The sequence below is a fragment of the Neovison vison genome, chromosome X (genome assembly GCF_020171115.1).
Source record: "Neovison vison isolate M4711 chromosome X, ASM_NN_V1, whole genome shotgun sequence".
Lineage (NCBI taxonomy): Eukaryota > Metazoa > Chordata > Mammalia > Carnivora > Mustelidae > Neogale > Neogale vison.
In genome coordinates this window covers 105252580-105269132 of record NC_058105.1, presented here as the reverse complement: position 1 = coordinate 105269132, position 16553 = coordinate 105252580, and positions in this window count along the sequence as shown.

Sequence of the window (16553 nt, the reverse complement as noted above, 5' to 3'; positions counted from 1 at the left end):
CTTTGAATCATTTCAATGAAGGACCAAAACATGGCACGTAGCATGTTATTTCCAAATAATGTGAGAGATTTTCTTGAAGCCTCTGTGCTACAGTGATGACCAAATGGCTGGTTTCTTCAAGGTTTTTTTTTCTTTCTTTTTTTCATCTTGGCACTTTTTTCCCTATTTTTTTAATGCTGCTTCTCCCACTGCATCTCTCTCTGACAAGTCTCCTTTTCCTCGGTAGCTTCTGTCTTTGGAAATGTGGTTTCCTTTCTTTGTCCCTTCTTTCTTGTTTTTGAAAAAGAAAAGGCATCCTCCCCACCCCCCAGGCTTTTTTTTTTTTTTTTTTTTTTTTTTTTTACCCAAAGAGCCCGAATCCATTTTAAAATGTGTGCCTTTACTGTTTCCGGTCTTCAAATCTCTCTGCGGCTGTCATCTGCAGTAGACCAGTAGATGGAGCACATCTCCTACGGTAACCACCGCCGGAGGTCGTAGGGTGGGGTGGTTTCCCCTCCTCTGCCGTTTTCCCTGCAGCGAGCTGCTGGAACACAAAGCGAACCTCCTAATCTTGGCTAGACTAGAGCATATACTTTTCCGACTCATGTCAGCAAGGCAGGGCTTCACCGCAGCGGATCTAGGTAGGTGGTAGCTGGAGAACAATGCGGGCTTGCTCACGTGGGTATGCGCGTGGGGCACGGGCCCCCGTTTTGAAGAGTGAGCAGCTTTGCACCCAGTGTGCCCTTTCTTCCCCTTCTCTCCCTGCCTCTCCTCCCTACTGTTCCTTTTGGCTATCCGCACTTGACCTCTTTGCTGTTGCTCTGGAGTTGCAGAGTCCCCAGGATAGAGAGTCCGTGCACTTCTCTGAAGACCACTAAGTATAGTTAGAATGCGTTAGAGCTGGAAAGAAACTTCTGTGTCATCTAAGATTGAGAGCAACAGGGCCCAGGTTACCAAAGGAGCCCTGTTGGCATTTGGGGCAGGCCTCGTTTCTGATGGGACTGGCGTCGTTGTCCTTGCTGTGGCTGAGTGGGCATCCTTTAACTGTGGGCTCATGGCCCGGAGACTCTCCCAACTCACCCGCGTTGACTGAAGTCACTCCACGCCGCTATCAAACAGCTGATTTGATCTTTTTCATCAAATCAAGCAGCTGTTTTAACTTTGCTGTATGATGGGGAAGATGCAAGCATCAGCTTTTGAATGAATTTGTTCCGTACGTTGCCTGCTGTAGTATCTATCATGTGCGTTTGGGGACTTGCTGGATATTTAGAGTTTGTCCAAGGTCCGTCTGAATCAGCTAAAGTACTTGAAATAGACCCGCAGATTCATGGATCCTATTTCTGTTCTGTAGCATTAGAATCTTTTGGCTTAGGGCTTGGCAATGTACATTTTTAGCAAGTTTGAAGATATCGGCAGCTTGAGAACTTATGAGATGTTGCTGGTCACTAATTTTTTGAGGTCCCTCACCTGTTTTGGCTGGGCCTCCACTTTCTACCCCATTCTGGGGCGAGCATAGCTTAGGGGCCATGTTCTGTGCAGAACTTGGGGCTGGGAACCAATAAAGTCAAGTCATTGTCCATTTTTCTGAGTGAGAGCTGGGATTTTCTTTGGTAAAAAATGTAAAGTTTTTCCGGCGAGATAAACACAACACCAGGCAAAGTGGGTGCAAGACAAGATTTATTAAAAACACTCTCCCACGAAGTTTCAGGGCTCAGGAGAAGGGGAGCCAGGAAAGTTGCGCAGGGAGGAGGTGGGCACCCTCAGGCGAGGTTCCTCGACTCTGGAAAGGAGAGTGGCGGAAGTCACGCCCAAGGCAGGGAGAAGGGGGCTTTTAAGGGGCCTCCAGGGGAGTTCAGCGGTCTTTTGGCAAGTTTCCCTTATTTGGATATTTCGCCTGCTTGTCAGGGTCCCATTGGTCCACTGGAGCCCAGGGCGGGAGGGTTTTCAGATTCCTGCTTGGGTTTTTGTTCTCCTGTCCCAGCTCAGGTTTTGTGGCGGGGACTTTTGCCATCTTAAGTAGCCCTTTCTTTCTGCCAGCCCAACAAAAAATAGTTCAGAAAAGCCCATTTGAAGAACTTCTCTTCAGGGGAAGCCATTTGCGTCTATGAGGATCAAAATAAGGACATTTGTCCTGAAACTTTATTAGAACCCTGGGCTGGCATCTTGTGAATGGTACGTGGTGTGATAAGACATCACCAACAACCTCTCTCATTCGACATATTTGAAGATCCTAATATTTATTATCTATGACCAGAGACTTCATATCAAAAGGCCAAAATACTGCCTTGAAGAGATTCGTGTGGAAACGTAAAGAATTGGCTGATTCCAAGATGCTCTCCAAGTTTCTAGGATTTTGCCAGTTGCATCTTAGAGGTCTGTGGCAGAGGATCCTGGGCAGTCTTCTTCCTTAGGACAGAACCCTTCTTGTAGTCAAGGTGTTCAAAGACTGCCCTGAATGTACTGCAAGGCCACATGTCCCAACCTCCTTTGCGGATGGTTGTGGTCATGTAACTAAGTCGTAAACAGAAACATCACATGGAACTTCTGCTTAAAGGACTCATTGGGGAGGGATCTTTTTTTGTCTTTTTTCTCTCGTTCCTTCTGCTCCTTTGAAGGTGAAATGTGAGAGGAGGAGTTCCACTGGTCATCTTGGACTGTCAAACAGCCTTGAGGGTAAAAAGCAGTACTGCGGGTTGCAAAACGGAACAACCAAGCTTAGTTTTCTCGTAAGCTTGTGGTAGCGCCACACTAGCCCTAGACAGACTGTCTTCAGACTTGTCCATAAAAAAGAAAATCTGGTGTTTTCTGCTGCTAATATTTTGAGTTTTATGGGTTTTTTTGTTGTTGTCATTTTGTTTTGTCTGGTTTTTAGAGGGGAGAGAGTGCAAGTGTGGAGGGACCGAGGGAGAAGGAGTGAGAGAGAATCTTAAGCAGGGTCCACGCTTAGTGTGGAGCCCGATGCTGAGGGTGCTCTCACGACCCAGAGATCATGACCTGAGCTGAAGCCAAGAGTCTGACACTTAGCTAACTGACCCATGCAGGCACCCCAACGTTTATGTTTTAAATGCAATGAAACTCGTTCTGATACACATTATAAATCTCCTTCTGTTACAGGGGTTCTCAAACTTTATCCTGTATCAGAATCGCCTGGAGGACCTTTAAACACACTCATTGCTGGGGCCATCCCCAGAATTTTGGAGCCAATAGGTTTGGGGGCTGGGTCTGAGAACTTGCATTTCTAATGAGCTCCCATGTGAGGTGAATGCTGCCAGTCCTGGGACTGCACTTTGAGAACCACTGTTCTGTCAAGACTATCTTACATTGCTAGCCAGCTGCCTACTCAAATCATTGAGGTTGAGCATAGGGCCGCTAATTTCACACCTCTGAGTTGATACTGTAAGAGCTTTCTCCTGACCTCAATAAAATCCATACAGATGCCACAGTTTATTGGCTGAGAGCCAAGTCACTTTGAGATCTTGGTTCAGCCGCAGTGCCTTATCTGAGTCATTCTAGCTGCCTCCTCCCTTCCCTGCTCCCAGATCCTAACTTCTCACTCAACCTTTTAACCAAAATACGCAAACAACTTCCAGAGAAGCCTCTTACATTCCACCGGGAACTCCTTTAGGGTCATCAGTTCAGACCAAGTTCAAGATGGAGAAGAACGCATTCCATTCTCCTTATTCATGCTGGGCAAGACCATTTTTCTTGTATCTGCTAAGAGGCAAAACCATGTCAGTGGAAAGGACAAGTGTGTTCCTTCTCATGTGATAAAATGCCGGATCAAACTTGGGATAGCGTTGGTGGTTTCTACTCCTGGTCAGGGCTGACTTGCCCTTTGTTACTGGGGCTTGCTAGCAGCGGCTCTGCCTTTGTACCTTTTTGCTGGGTGGGTTAAGTCCAGTCTTTTCCCACCTCCTGTAACCCACTCCAAGTCCTCAGGAAATCCTATCTTAATTAACATTCCCCAATATTTTGTCTTAATTCCACTATTCAGTGTACTTTGGAGTCAGGCGTACCTGAGTTCGAAAGCCCGTCTTGACTACTTACTCTGTGAGCTTTAGCAAGTGAGTGACCTGAGATTCAGACTCCTCATTTGTCAAAATGCAGCTAATTGCATGGATTTCACAGGGCTAAGGTAAAGATGAAATTAGATGATGCTTATAAAGGGCTTAACACAGTTCCCAACTCCTGGTAAGTGCATAATACACAGAGTTTATTATCGCTAATGGCAGCCTTTCAATCCACTGAAGAAAGCTTTGGTCCCTAAATGATACCAAAAGCAGGACCTACAAACAAACAAACAAACAAAAACGGACATATTGGACTTCATCAAATGAAAAGTTTTGCTTTCCAAAAGCTCCTGCTGTGAGAAGGGAAAGACAAGCCACCAACTGGGAGAGAATATTTGGAAATCACATGTGCAAATAAACACTCATATCCAGGGGCGCTTGGGTGGCTCAGTATGTTAAGCCTCTGCCTTTAGCTCAGGTCATGATCTCAGGGTCCTGGGATCAAGCCCTGCGTGAGGCTCTCTGCTCAGCGGGGAGCCTGCTTCCCCCTCTCTCTTTGCCTGCTTCTCTGCCTACTTGTGACCTCTGTCAAATAAATAAAATCTTTAAAAAAAGACTCATATCCAGAATATATAAAGAACTCTCCAGATTCAGTAGTAAGAAAGCAAACAGTCCAGAGGTTCAGTCACTTAAGTACTAGACTCTTGATTTTAGCTCAGGGTCATGATCTCAGGGTGACAGGATCAAGCCTTGCATTGGGCTCCACATCGGGCATGGAGTCTGTTTAAGATTATTTCTCTCCCTCTCCCTCTGCCCCTCCTTCCCCCTGCTTGCCTATGCTCACTCTTTCTCTTCCTTTCTTAAAAGAAAAGAAAAGAAAAGAAAAGAGACAGTCCAATCAGAAAATGGACAGAAGACTTGAACAGAAGTTTCACCACAGAAGACAAATGGATGGCAAATAAGAACATGAAAAGTTATTCAACATCACTAGCCATTAGGGAAATGCAAAATAAATTCATGAGAAAATACCACTACATCAGAATGGCTAAAATGAAAAGTGACTCATCATACTGAATTCTGGGGTGAATGCAGAGATATGGGATCTTTCATAATTGCTGCTGGAACTGTAGAATCATACAATCATCTAGAAAGGAGTATGGCAATTTCTTAAAAAAATAAAACATATACAACTGATCATCTCAGAGAAATGAAAACATATATTTACATAAAAACATATACATGGATATTCTTGGAAGCTTTATCTGTAGTAGCCTCAAACTGTAAACAACCCCAATGTCCTTCATCAAGTGAATGGTCGAACTCATTATGGTACATTCAATCCAATGGAATACTAGTCAGCAATAAAAATGAATAAACCATTGATACACACAACAATTTGGATAGATTTTAAGGGTGTTATGCCAAGTATCTTAGTCCATTTGGGCTCCTATAACAAAATACCACAGACTAAGTAGCTTATAAACAACAGAAGCTTACTTATCACAGTTAGAGAATCTGGGAAGTTCAAGATCAAGTTGCTAGCATGGTCTCGTTCTGGTGAAGACCTTCCTGGTTGATTGCCTGTAACTTCATCCTGTGTCTTCTCATGAAGGAAGGGGGTAGGGACTTCTTTGGGTCTCTTTTATAAAAGTAAGAATTCCATTCACAAGGGCTCTACCCTCACAAATCTAAGCACCTCCTGAACACTTCCTAACACCCTCATCTTTGGGGTATAGGATTTCAATGTAAGAATATGGTGGAGGAAGGCACAATATTCAGATCATAGCACTGAGTGAAGAAAGTTAGTCTCACAAAGTCTTATACTTCATGGTTCCATTTATGTAACATTCTTGATGTTATGTATCATTTGTAATGGCAAAATCATAGAGAGGGAGAACAAAGAGGTGGTTTCCAAGGGTAAGGGAAGGGGAATGGAAGAAGGAGGCATGACTATAAATGATGGAGCACAGGAGAGTTCCTTTCTGATGGTGATGTCACAAATTCCCACATGTGACAAAATGCCATGGAATTAGATACAAAAACGAGGGCCTGCAAACAGTGGTGAAATCAGAGTAAGATTTGTGCTCTGGTGACTTGTGCCGATTCACTGCCTGGTTTTGATGCTGCATGACAGCTCTGTAAGGTGTCATCACTAGGGGAGGCTGGGTGATGGGTACATTGTGTTGTGCTATTGTTGTGGCGTCTTGTGAATCCATAATTATTTCAACATTAAAAGCTAAAAAATAGCAACAATAAAATTGCAGCCCCAGTCACTGTCAATAACCAATTCAATCAGTAAAATGAGAGGAAAAAAAATCCTCAGAAATACTGGTTTTCATAAATTAATTCATTGGAGAAAAACGAGATTTTTGAAGAGATTTGTGATCATACTGAATTTTTCTTCAGACGATTACTAGGTTTGCTTTTTCTTTCTAGAGCTGGTTACCTGTTCTGTTATCATCAGAGCTTTAACATCCTATGGAGCATTGAGTGGGAATACATTTTTTAAAAGGAATTTGGTGTTGAAATTATCCTCTGATCACAACATAACCTTTCCCCCATTATACAAATGTCTCTTTCTGGGCACACTACAGAAATGTCTAATTCTCTGCCACTTTAAAGTTCTAGGTAGCAATGATAAGGTGACTTTTTGTAGCACCTTTCCCTAAGCATGAAGAGTTAATAGCAGGTGGTAGTGTCGAGCAGTGTTAAAAAGTCACCCAGAGTTGAATCCAGTGAAAGGACAGCTTTAAAAGAGCAACAGAGCAATTCAACCCTTAAGCAGAGACCTTATTTATATGCCAAATTTCAGCTGGGAAGAGATTTTATGACCAAATCTTAGAGCCTTAAAGATGAAGTCTATAATGTAAACATGCCAGCAGCATTAACTCTAACAGCACAAGGCGGGCTTGGCACACAGCCCCATTTATTATTTTGGTTGTCCTCAACACGAAAGACATTCCAATAGTCAGTATAACACTTTCACTTATATGCTTCTCATCTATGAACTTTGAGATGCGACACAGAACTACATGTAAAATTGAATTATAAACCCCTCTGTATATTTTAACCCACAGAGTAGATTCAAACTTTGGGTTCTGGAATGGACTTTGATCACTTCTTGCCCTCTGATAAAATAGACTTTGGGATATAGGATGGGCAAACCAAAGCTTCCTTCTGATTCGTTCTGGCTCTTCTTTCTGGAAGAAGTAAACAACTGAGAACTGCTATCTTTTGTGGTCTGGGTAGCCATCTAAGTTAATTTGGTTAAAGTAAAATAAGGTCATGGGTAGAGAAAGCCACAAAAGCTATCAGTTATCTGCTTTCTATAACTCCTGCTTCTGAGCCCTCTATTTACAGTGCTCTTCTATCCTTCTCTCTACCTCAGACTTTGCCCCTGCCCTTGAGAGGTTATTTTTTTTTTTAAAGTCTCCACACCCAGGGTGAAGCCCAACGTGGGGATTGAACTCATGACCCTGAGTTCCAGACCTGAGGAGAGATCAAGTGTCAGAGGCTTCACTGAATGAGCCACCCAGGTGTCCTGGAAAGGTTAATTTTTATTCATCCTTTAGAACTTAGCTCAAAACTTACTTTCTAAAGGAAATCCTAGATTACATCAAGTCCCCCATTATACTCTCTCGGCATCCTGGGCTTCTCTTTCACAGCATTTATGACAGATGTAATTGAACAATTAATTTAATAGTTAAGTTTTATATTATGTATTTTCTACTATACAGTAAAGTCTACAAGGGCAGAGAGATGTCTGACTTGCACAGATTCATATCCTCAGTACCCAGTACAGTGCCTGGTATATACTAGGTATTCAGCAAACATTGGTTGAATGAAGTAAAAAATGCAGGAAGACAAAAGTAGAAGCTGAAGAATGGTAATAATCGTATTATCTAGGTTTATTGAGCACTTAGTGTACATAATGCTAAGCAATGGGTAAATGCTTTGGGTATGTTATGCTATTCAGTTCTTACCACAACTCTAAGATAAATACTATTCTTATCCCCATTTAACAGATAAGAAAACTGAGGATTTAAAAAGTTTAAGGAAGTGGCTCAAGGTTACATAGGTAGTAAATTTTTTTAAAGTAGGCTCCATGCCCAGTGTGGAGCCCAACGAGGGGCCTGAGATCAAGACCCTAGCTGATCAAGAGTCAGATGCTCAACCAACTAAGCCACCCAGGCACCCCTTGTTGGTAACTTTTTAAGTCATATAATAGCTTCTTTCGTATTCCTTTTCACTCCCTTCTCCCTCTTCCATCCATTTTATATCTACACTTACCCTTTTTCAGTGGAGAAAATTCCCAATGTCAATGATGGACAGAAGTACCTTTGTTCTGGACATTCTTTGAGGACCTTGCTCCCTGGGGACGAGCTGCTTCTAGAGCATGTATTTGATGGGGTAGCTAAGGGCAGATCGAGTTGAGAGCTTCAAAATATCTTTGTGGCAGTCTATCTGTGTTTGGATGATATGCTGAGGCAGGTTCAAAAGCAGTGTTCTGCTCATTTTAATATATATGATAATGCTGTATTTTAGTTATAGGGTACTTTTTTAAAAAAATCAAGGGTCTAAAAGTTCTTTTTCAAGATACCAATTTTGAATAATGTGATACAGTTTTAAATACGGACTCATAAGGCTGTTGAAGACCCCCAAATGTGAGTAGCAAACTGCTAATATTTAATATTTTTCCAGTCTGACTCACGGTTCTCCCCTCACTGATGCCAGCTAGTGCCTTCATCATGACTATCACGGTTTAGCGGTTTTAAAATATACGTTACATACCAAGTAGGCTGCGGTAGCTTTCTCAGTAGCATTTGGAAACACATTAAAAATATGCAGCTTGACTTTTCATCCCCTTCACACCCTCTGCATTTCCCTTTTGGAGAGCTCAGAGGGAGGCATAATGGGAAGCAAATCAGCCCAAAGAATGGAAAAAACAATTTCACCCCGTGGAAAACAACATGCAAACACAAATCTATTGTTCTTAATTTAGGTTCTGGTTTCCATGACCGCCTTTTTGTGTCTATCATTTTATTTGCGTTTAATAGTGATTTTCCATTTAGGGGTGTTCTTTTAGTTACCTTCCCTCATATCTGTCTTGCTAGTCCTGCTGTTCCACTTGCTGCTCCAGCTTATTTTTATGTTGTTCTTGATGATTCTCGCTCTTCGTTCACCACGTTCATTCACTTTATCTGCATCCTTTCCAAAATCTAAGAGATTTTAGTTTCTCCAATCCCAGACAGGTCTTTCTTCCAACTCCGAGAATACATTGACTCTAAACCTTGACCCTTTTAGTTAACTAATTTTATTTCCTTAATTAATCCCTGTGTGTTTTATTCTCAAAATCTCTCCACAATTTTCTCTAATTGAATTTCCAGCTCCGTATTTTCTTGTGAGGTTTCCTTCTGGCATGGCATTTACTTGTTTTCTTTTTTCCTTCATTACTGAGTTTAATTGGAGAGGCTTTTTTTTTTTCCATCTCTGTTTTTGGTCTTCTGATGTATGTGGACTAAACAGTTTGAAACAGTGAGCGAGGGGGGCAAATAGAAGGAGCACTGGAGTTGGAGTCCGAAGGTCAGTGCTCATGTCTCAGCACTGCCACTTAGTCCTTAGAAGCCCATCTATGGAATGGAAATACTGATATTACCAGCCCAGCTAAGGGATCAAATAGATAAAATGATGTAAACAGATTGTAAATGTCTCCTACTCGGGGGATTTTTAGTCCTCACGGAAGTTTTCTGCCATTTCTGTAAAATGGCACCTCTTTTCCAGTTAGCACAGGGCCAAAACAAAATGATGGAAAATGTGAACTTAAGCGGTAGAAGTTGAAAACCTTATCAAATTCTCCAAAAGGTACTGGTTAACCTTTTGGTAAATACATCTTGGTAATGGTGGCATAGAAGATGCTGACTGTGTCTCCATCTCTTGGCAGTAGTGTGTGCCCCAAGAAGGCTGTGGGAGAAGTGGAGGCCTATGGAAACTTACTTGCAAGATGAACATTAAAGTAGAATTCAACTAGATTTAAAAGAGAGCTTAGGTTCTCAGATCCAGAGGCTGTCATTCCAGTTCCCATACAGAGATGGACTCTTAATCTTCCTCATTTATTTAAGTGGGTTGTACAGATTTTGCCAAAGCACTTTTTACTAGTGAATCCTTGCTCTTTCGAGAAGCAACTGTTTTGTTTTGTGTAAAATGACTCATAATGTTTGCCTGCTCCTTCAAGTGACTTCCTGAACAAGTCCAAATCTTCTTACCTGAGATGGCTCTTGGATATTTCTGAACAGTTTCTAGGTTATTCTTTTCCTCTGGCTGCATTTCCTGTCCCTTGAATGGTTTCTCACATAACATGGATATTCATGCCCTTCGACATTCTCAGATTGCTCCATTTCTCAATGGCCTCAATGAAACTGAGCCTCCAGAGCGGGATGCAATAGTCTGGACCTATTCTCCCCACAGAGCTCTGGACAGTATGGTGTCACTGAGGAGGCTCATTTGCCTTGGGAGTGTGGGTGCTGTTGCCGGTTTGAGAAAGCAACTCTGCAGTCCATAGAATTCTCTAGCAAGAGTCAGTAAGTTAGTTTTTCCATGTATGTCAAGAACTTGCATAGATTAATTTATTTTCAGTAAGACTATAGAGAGCTTTAAACTATGAATAATGAATTTCTTATTATGTAGAAACCAGAGGTGTCCATTCAGTATAATTGGAATTACTTGAGGTTACAATATTCCATGTGTCATGTTTATGTAAAGTATAGAATGCTCAGTGTCAACTTCTTATTTATCAATTCTTCTTTAACATTTATTGAGTTTTTACTTTGCTCTCTGCATGTGAAGTCTTTTATGTGTACAATAGCCCTATGAGGTAAGACAGTTATTACTTCCGTTTTATTGATAAGGATACTGAGGCACAGAGAGGTTTATTAATTTTTCCTGGGGTAACTGGCAAGTACATCTGAACTCGGGAAGTCTGACTCTGAACTCCATCCAGCCTCTCCTCTCCATGTAGTGCATAATTGCAAAGTATTACTTAGGGGAATTGGTGGATTTTTGTTAAAGGAGAATATCTGAACAAGTACTTATCCTGATTTTTCTCTCCCAAGTTTTCAAGGTCCATTCAATGGAACATTGGTACTTTAAGATGACATGAGTGGGGGCGGGGGGTAGTTCTCATGTTAAAGACCACACAGTCAGTTGCCATTTTTACCTCTGTCACTTTGACCATGCTACACTAAAGGCCTGATTCAAATATAAGTGGCAGGTTTCCATGAGATAGTATAGAGGAGAGCCCTTCATAGATGCCAAATACATGGTACATGCTTATAGCTTCCCAGATCATTCAGGAATTTTACATGCCTAAGAATGCCACTTAAAACAGTTACTTCTCAGTTCATTTACATATTCTTTACAAAGTATACCCAAACTCGCTGAGTTTGTGGTTATCAGCAGTTACAACACACGTAATTATACTGAATTGGGAAGTTTAAGACCCAAATATGGATGCTATGTTAGAATAGAAACACTGGTAAAGAATAGGAAATGAGAAACTGTTTAAATTCTATCATGGTCTTTTGTAATTCTCTGAATCAGAAATTCAGTTGAGTTCAACTGCCGATGATGCTCAAGGAAGCATGGAGGAGAAATTTACATGAGTTGTTTTGTGCCGCCCTTCCATGTACTTCAGTAGCAACCACAACAGTGACAATAAAGACACAGAGCAATTCTCTAAGTTAACACTGTGTTTTAATAGAACAATGAATTCAAGTACTCTACGGCCATCTTTTTTTTTTTCTGTCATTATAGTCTTATTTGCTAGCTGACTTCCTTTTATCCATCTCTGTCCCCCACACGCCATGAATAACTCTTTCAGATCTTCATACCACCCCCCCTTCACATGACGTATTTACTGAATTATCAGGGCCCACTTAAAAGCATCACTTTGGGAGACTAAACAAATTAAGTCCATTCAATCTCTCTGTGTAAATGACATTTTCAAAGACAAGTTGAAAAAAAAAATCAATCCATTTGGTAGAAGACACAATAAAAATGTCACAAAAACCAGGCATAGAGTCAAACCAAGCAAGTTTGTACATTTTTATTATTATCTTTCCAAAATGGAAAGGAAAATAGAGAATACATGAACCTTAATTTTTGAGACCAGCCTGGGAAACTGTAATTACATTAGCAACATCCAGCGGTGCTATCAACACTGAGCAATTCCTCTCATCTCAGCACAGCAGCCGACTCAGAAAAATCACACCTTCCAGCTCATGGGTAGTAATGCATGTGTAATTGGGTAAAAATAGCCCTTACCACAAGCTTTATTTTTGTTTGCTTCTGTATTTCTCTAAAGGAAAAAAAATACTCATGGATCTCTTTTCGCTTCTTTAAGAAGGCTATAGTTAGATCCCCTTGGAAGGTGTATATAATATGACCTTCTTCAATCCTAGTCACCTGAAGGCTGCCATATTCCTGACAGGAGAGAGTTGTGCCAGCAGAAGCCCTGGGAGCTCTTCCTCCCCCGACAAAGGTGCTGGAGGTGCTGGGAGATCCCAGACATCTGTTAACTAGATCCCTTTGCCTCTTCTTATGCCTACTTTTTCTCCTGGATGCTATTTCCACAGAATAGTCCTAAATTATGAATCATATAATGTTCCTCCTCTGTTCAAACATCTACCACGGCTTTTTCTTGCTGATTGCTTCAAGCTTAAACTTCCCAGGATCCATCCAGAGAAGAAATTCTTTAGGAAATCTTGTGCCATCTACTCTGTAATGCCTATTTACCTCTTCTCCACATCTCCAACCCTCTGCCCTTGCCTTGCTTTGTACCCGTGTTCTCCCCCTGTTGATTCTTGGTTCCCTGTGTGAGCTGACTTCCCTTCTCCTTTCTGTTTGTTCAAATCCCTGCCTTTCCTCCAGTTCCTATTCACTTTCCATGCCATCCATGAAGCCTTCTTTCTTTATCTTCCTATCATTAGGTTGGAGACCTTTCCTGCAAGAAAAAGTCAGGATATACAAAGACAGAAGGGAATTAGGTGTGGAAAACATCACCCCTCACCTTTATTTATTTATTTATTTTACTTTTTAAAAAAATCATGTTTATTCAACTATAACATACACACAGAAAAGGGCACAGATCATAAGTGTCCAGCTCAATAACTTTTTACAAAATGAACTCATCCATTTATCAGCACCCAGGTCAAGAAACAGAGTATAATGAACATCCCTGAGTCACCCTTTTGCCCACATTCAGTCTCTCTCTGCTGGCATCCTCTAGGATAACCACTACCATTATTTCTATCACCATATATTAGTTTAACTAATTCAAACTTTATTCAAGACAGGAAAAGAGTATTCACTCTTTTGTGTCTGTTTTCTTTCCTTGAACAATATGTTTCTGGAATTCACATATGTTGTTACATATGGATGTACTGTGTTTATTCTCATCGCTGTGTACTATTATATTATGTTAATATACTTCAACTTATTATTGATTCTACTATTGATGAACAATTGGGGAAGCTTCTAGTTCAGAGATAATTATAAATATTTCCACTAGGAACAATTTTGTACATGTCATTTTGTGACTATATATTTGCATTTCTTTGGGGGAATATAAGTAGGAGTGGAATTGCTGGGTCATAGGATATGCATATTGATATGCCAAATATTTTTCCCAAAATATTCCTGTAATTATTCCTACTGATAGTCTAACCAACAATGTACAAACATTCTGGTGCTTTATTTCCTCACCACTCTTGCAGGGCTGGTTTAGTGACCACAAATTACGTGTTGGGGTTTTGACCTATTTTTATTGATTTTGAGGGGGCTTCTCTTTGCCTCCTGGACTTGAATGCCTGTTTCCTTCCCCACATTAGGGAAGTTCTCTGCTATAAGATGCTCCAATATACCTTCTGCCACCCCCTCCTCTTCTATTATTCCAATTATTCTAATATTGGTTTGCTTTATGGTATCTTAACTCTCTCCTCATGATCCAGTAGTTGTTTAACTCTTTTTCTCAGCTTCTTTTTTCTCCATCATTTTGTCTTTTATATCTCTATTCTCTCTTCTGTCTCATTTATCCTAGCAGTTAGAGCCTCCATTTTTTATTGCATCTCATTAATAACCTTTTTGATTTGACTTGATTAGATTTTGGTTATTTTATTTCTCCAGAAAGGGTTTCTCTTGTGCTTTCTATGCTTTTTTCCAGCACAGCTAGTATCTTTATAATTGTTTTTCTGAACTTGAGTTCTGACATCTTACTTATATCCATACTGATGGGTTCCTGGTAGTCAGTGCTGCATCTTGTTCTCCTCTTTGAGGAGAGTTTTTCCATCTTGTCATTCTGTCCAGAGAAGAATAGATGAACAAAAGAACTAAATACTAAAATGGCTGCAACGATCCCAGAAAAATATATACTAAACAAATCAGAAGACAACTAAAACTGGAAAAAAAATTTAAAAAGAATATAATCAGACAGGTGAACAGAACAGAGCAATACACTAGATCCTGTGTGTGTTTTGGTCTGTTTGTTAGAAAACTAGATCTCAAAATTGTAAAGAAAGAAAACTTATATACATACAAAAATAAAATTAAATACAATGAAAGAATAGAATGTAACTGTAAAAATGAAAATTAAAAAAAGATTTTAAAAAGAGTTAATAAAATAAGAAGTTGGTTGAAAAGGGAAAGAGAAAAAAAATAAAATTGAAAGACTAAAGAATCATATGAAAAACCCCATGAATTCTATATACTCTTTTCCCCTAGCCCAGAGTTTTGCAGTTCTCAGTGATCTGTAAACTTGATCTTGGCTGGATGTTCCTACTGATCTTCTTGGGGGAGGGGCTGGTTATGCTGATTCTCAGGTTTCTTGCCCCCTGGTGGAATTGTACCACCCTTGCCAAGGGGCCAGGCTAAATAATTTTCTCTTAGATTGCTCTGGGTTGCTCTATGTGGCTTTTATTCCCTGAAGGTTTTCCATGCAGCTTTAGAGGTTGAGAATGAAAATGGTGACCTCTGAATCTCCAGCAATGGAGCTGAAAGCTCAGGGTGGTGGTGGGTCCTCAGTGCGTCCTCAGGGAAAAGCAGTCAGTCACTCTTGTCTCCCTCATCTCCATCCTCACTCTGTGCTCACCTGTCCTGTGACAGCATTTCTTTCTCAGGCACATGACCCCCTTTCAAGTCTCCAAATCCTGCAGACTCCTGTGGTGCTACTGTACCACTTCTCCCTAGGGGGAAAGGGGGGGGTCTCACCATTTCTGCTGTTAATTGGGCCCCTGCTCCAAGATCAGTCACCTGACTGTGCTACAATTCACAGTATATGGCAACCCCAAACTGAAAGCCCACTCTCAGGTTCGCTAATTGCAGCTGGCTTCCCTGCTCAGATGCCTGGGAGCTCTGCCACAATCAGACACCCCCAGTCTTCCTTGACCTGGAGGATCCTGAGACCACACTGTCCCACCTAGGATTCTGTCCTGCTTTGCCTCCTGAGCACCTTTCAGCCAGGGACCTCCCTCACTTAAGCAGACTACTAAAAGTTCTGATTTTGTGCTCTGCTGCTATATCACTTTCTGGTAGCTGGCTTACAGAGGCTTCCTCCCCATGCCTTTTATCTTCCCATATATTGCCTCAGATTCACTTCTCTGCATCTTGTCCCTTGCAGAAAGTGGTTGCCTTTCTATTTGTAGAGTTGCAGCTCTTCTTTTCTTAGACCTCTGGTTGAATTCACAGGTATTCAGAATGATTTGATAGCTATCTAGCTGAATTCCTGGGACCAAACGAAACTAAGGTCTCCTACTCTGCCATCTTGGACTATCTCAACTCCTCACCTTTAGTTCCATGTAATCTAAATATATAATTGCTACATTTCATTCCATTTCCAGCTCCACCTAGATGTCTCATGGCATCTTGAACTTGAGAAGCATTCCTACTTTCTATCAACATCCACATACCTTCTGTTAGTTTCCCTCTTTCTAACAATGATATCATCTTATACCCAGACACCCAAAGCTAAAAATCCAAACACTGTCCTTCAAAATCCTTTATTGTCCATCTGGTCACCAAGAACTATAGTTTCCTGTCTTCCATATTTCTCAACATCACTCTCTCTTCTTTTCTTCACTGGTTGAACTGCCAGGTTTTCTTTGAGCTCTCCTGCCTCTTTTCTAGCATCTTTCCTCTTTCCTTACTCTCTCCCTTATCCTCCTCCACCTTGACCCTAAACATGGGAAGCCCAATGTGGCTCACACCACTCTCTCTATCTGCAGTGTATTTCACTGTTTCTTCTCTTTGACATCTCCTATTCGGTTTTCAAAATACCGTTCAGGTAACATCACACCTGAGGAAGCTTCCAGGACACCCACTACTCTCAAGGGAAGCTAAAATTTCATTTCTCTGTGTGTCTATACTTCCATTATAGCACTCAAATATCAGTTTTAATGTTGGTCTCTCCAACTAAAGTGTGAACATCTTGAGGGTAGAACACCTAGCATTTATCACAGTGCTTGACCACAATGAAGTCCTCCTAAAGAATTATTCAGTGAATGAATAGCATGTAGT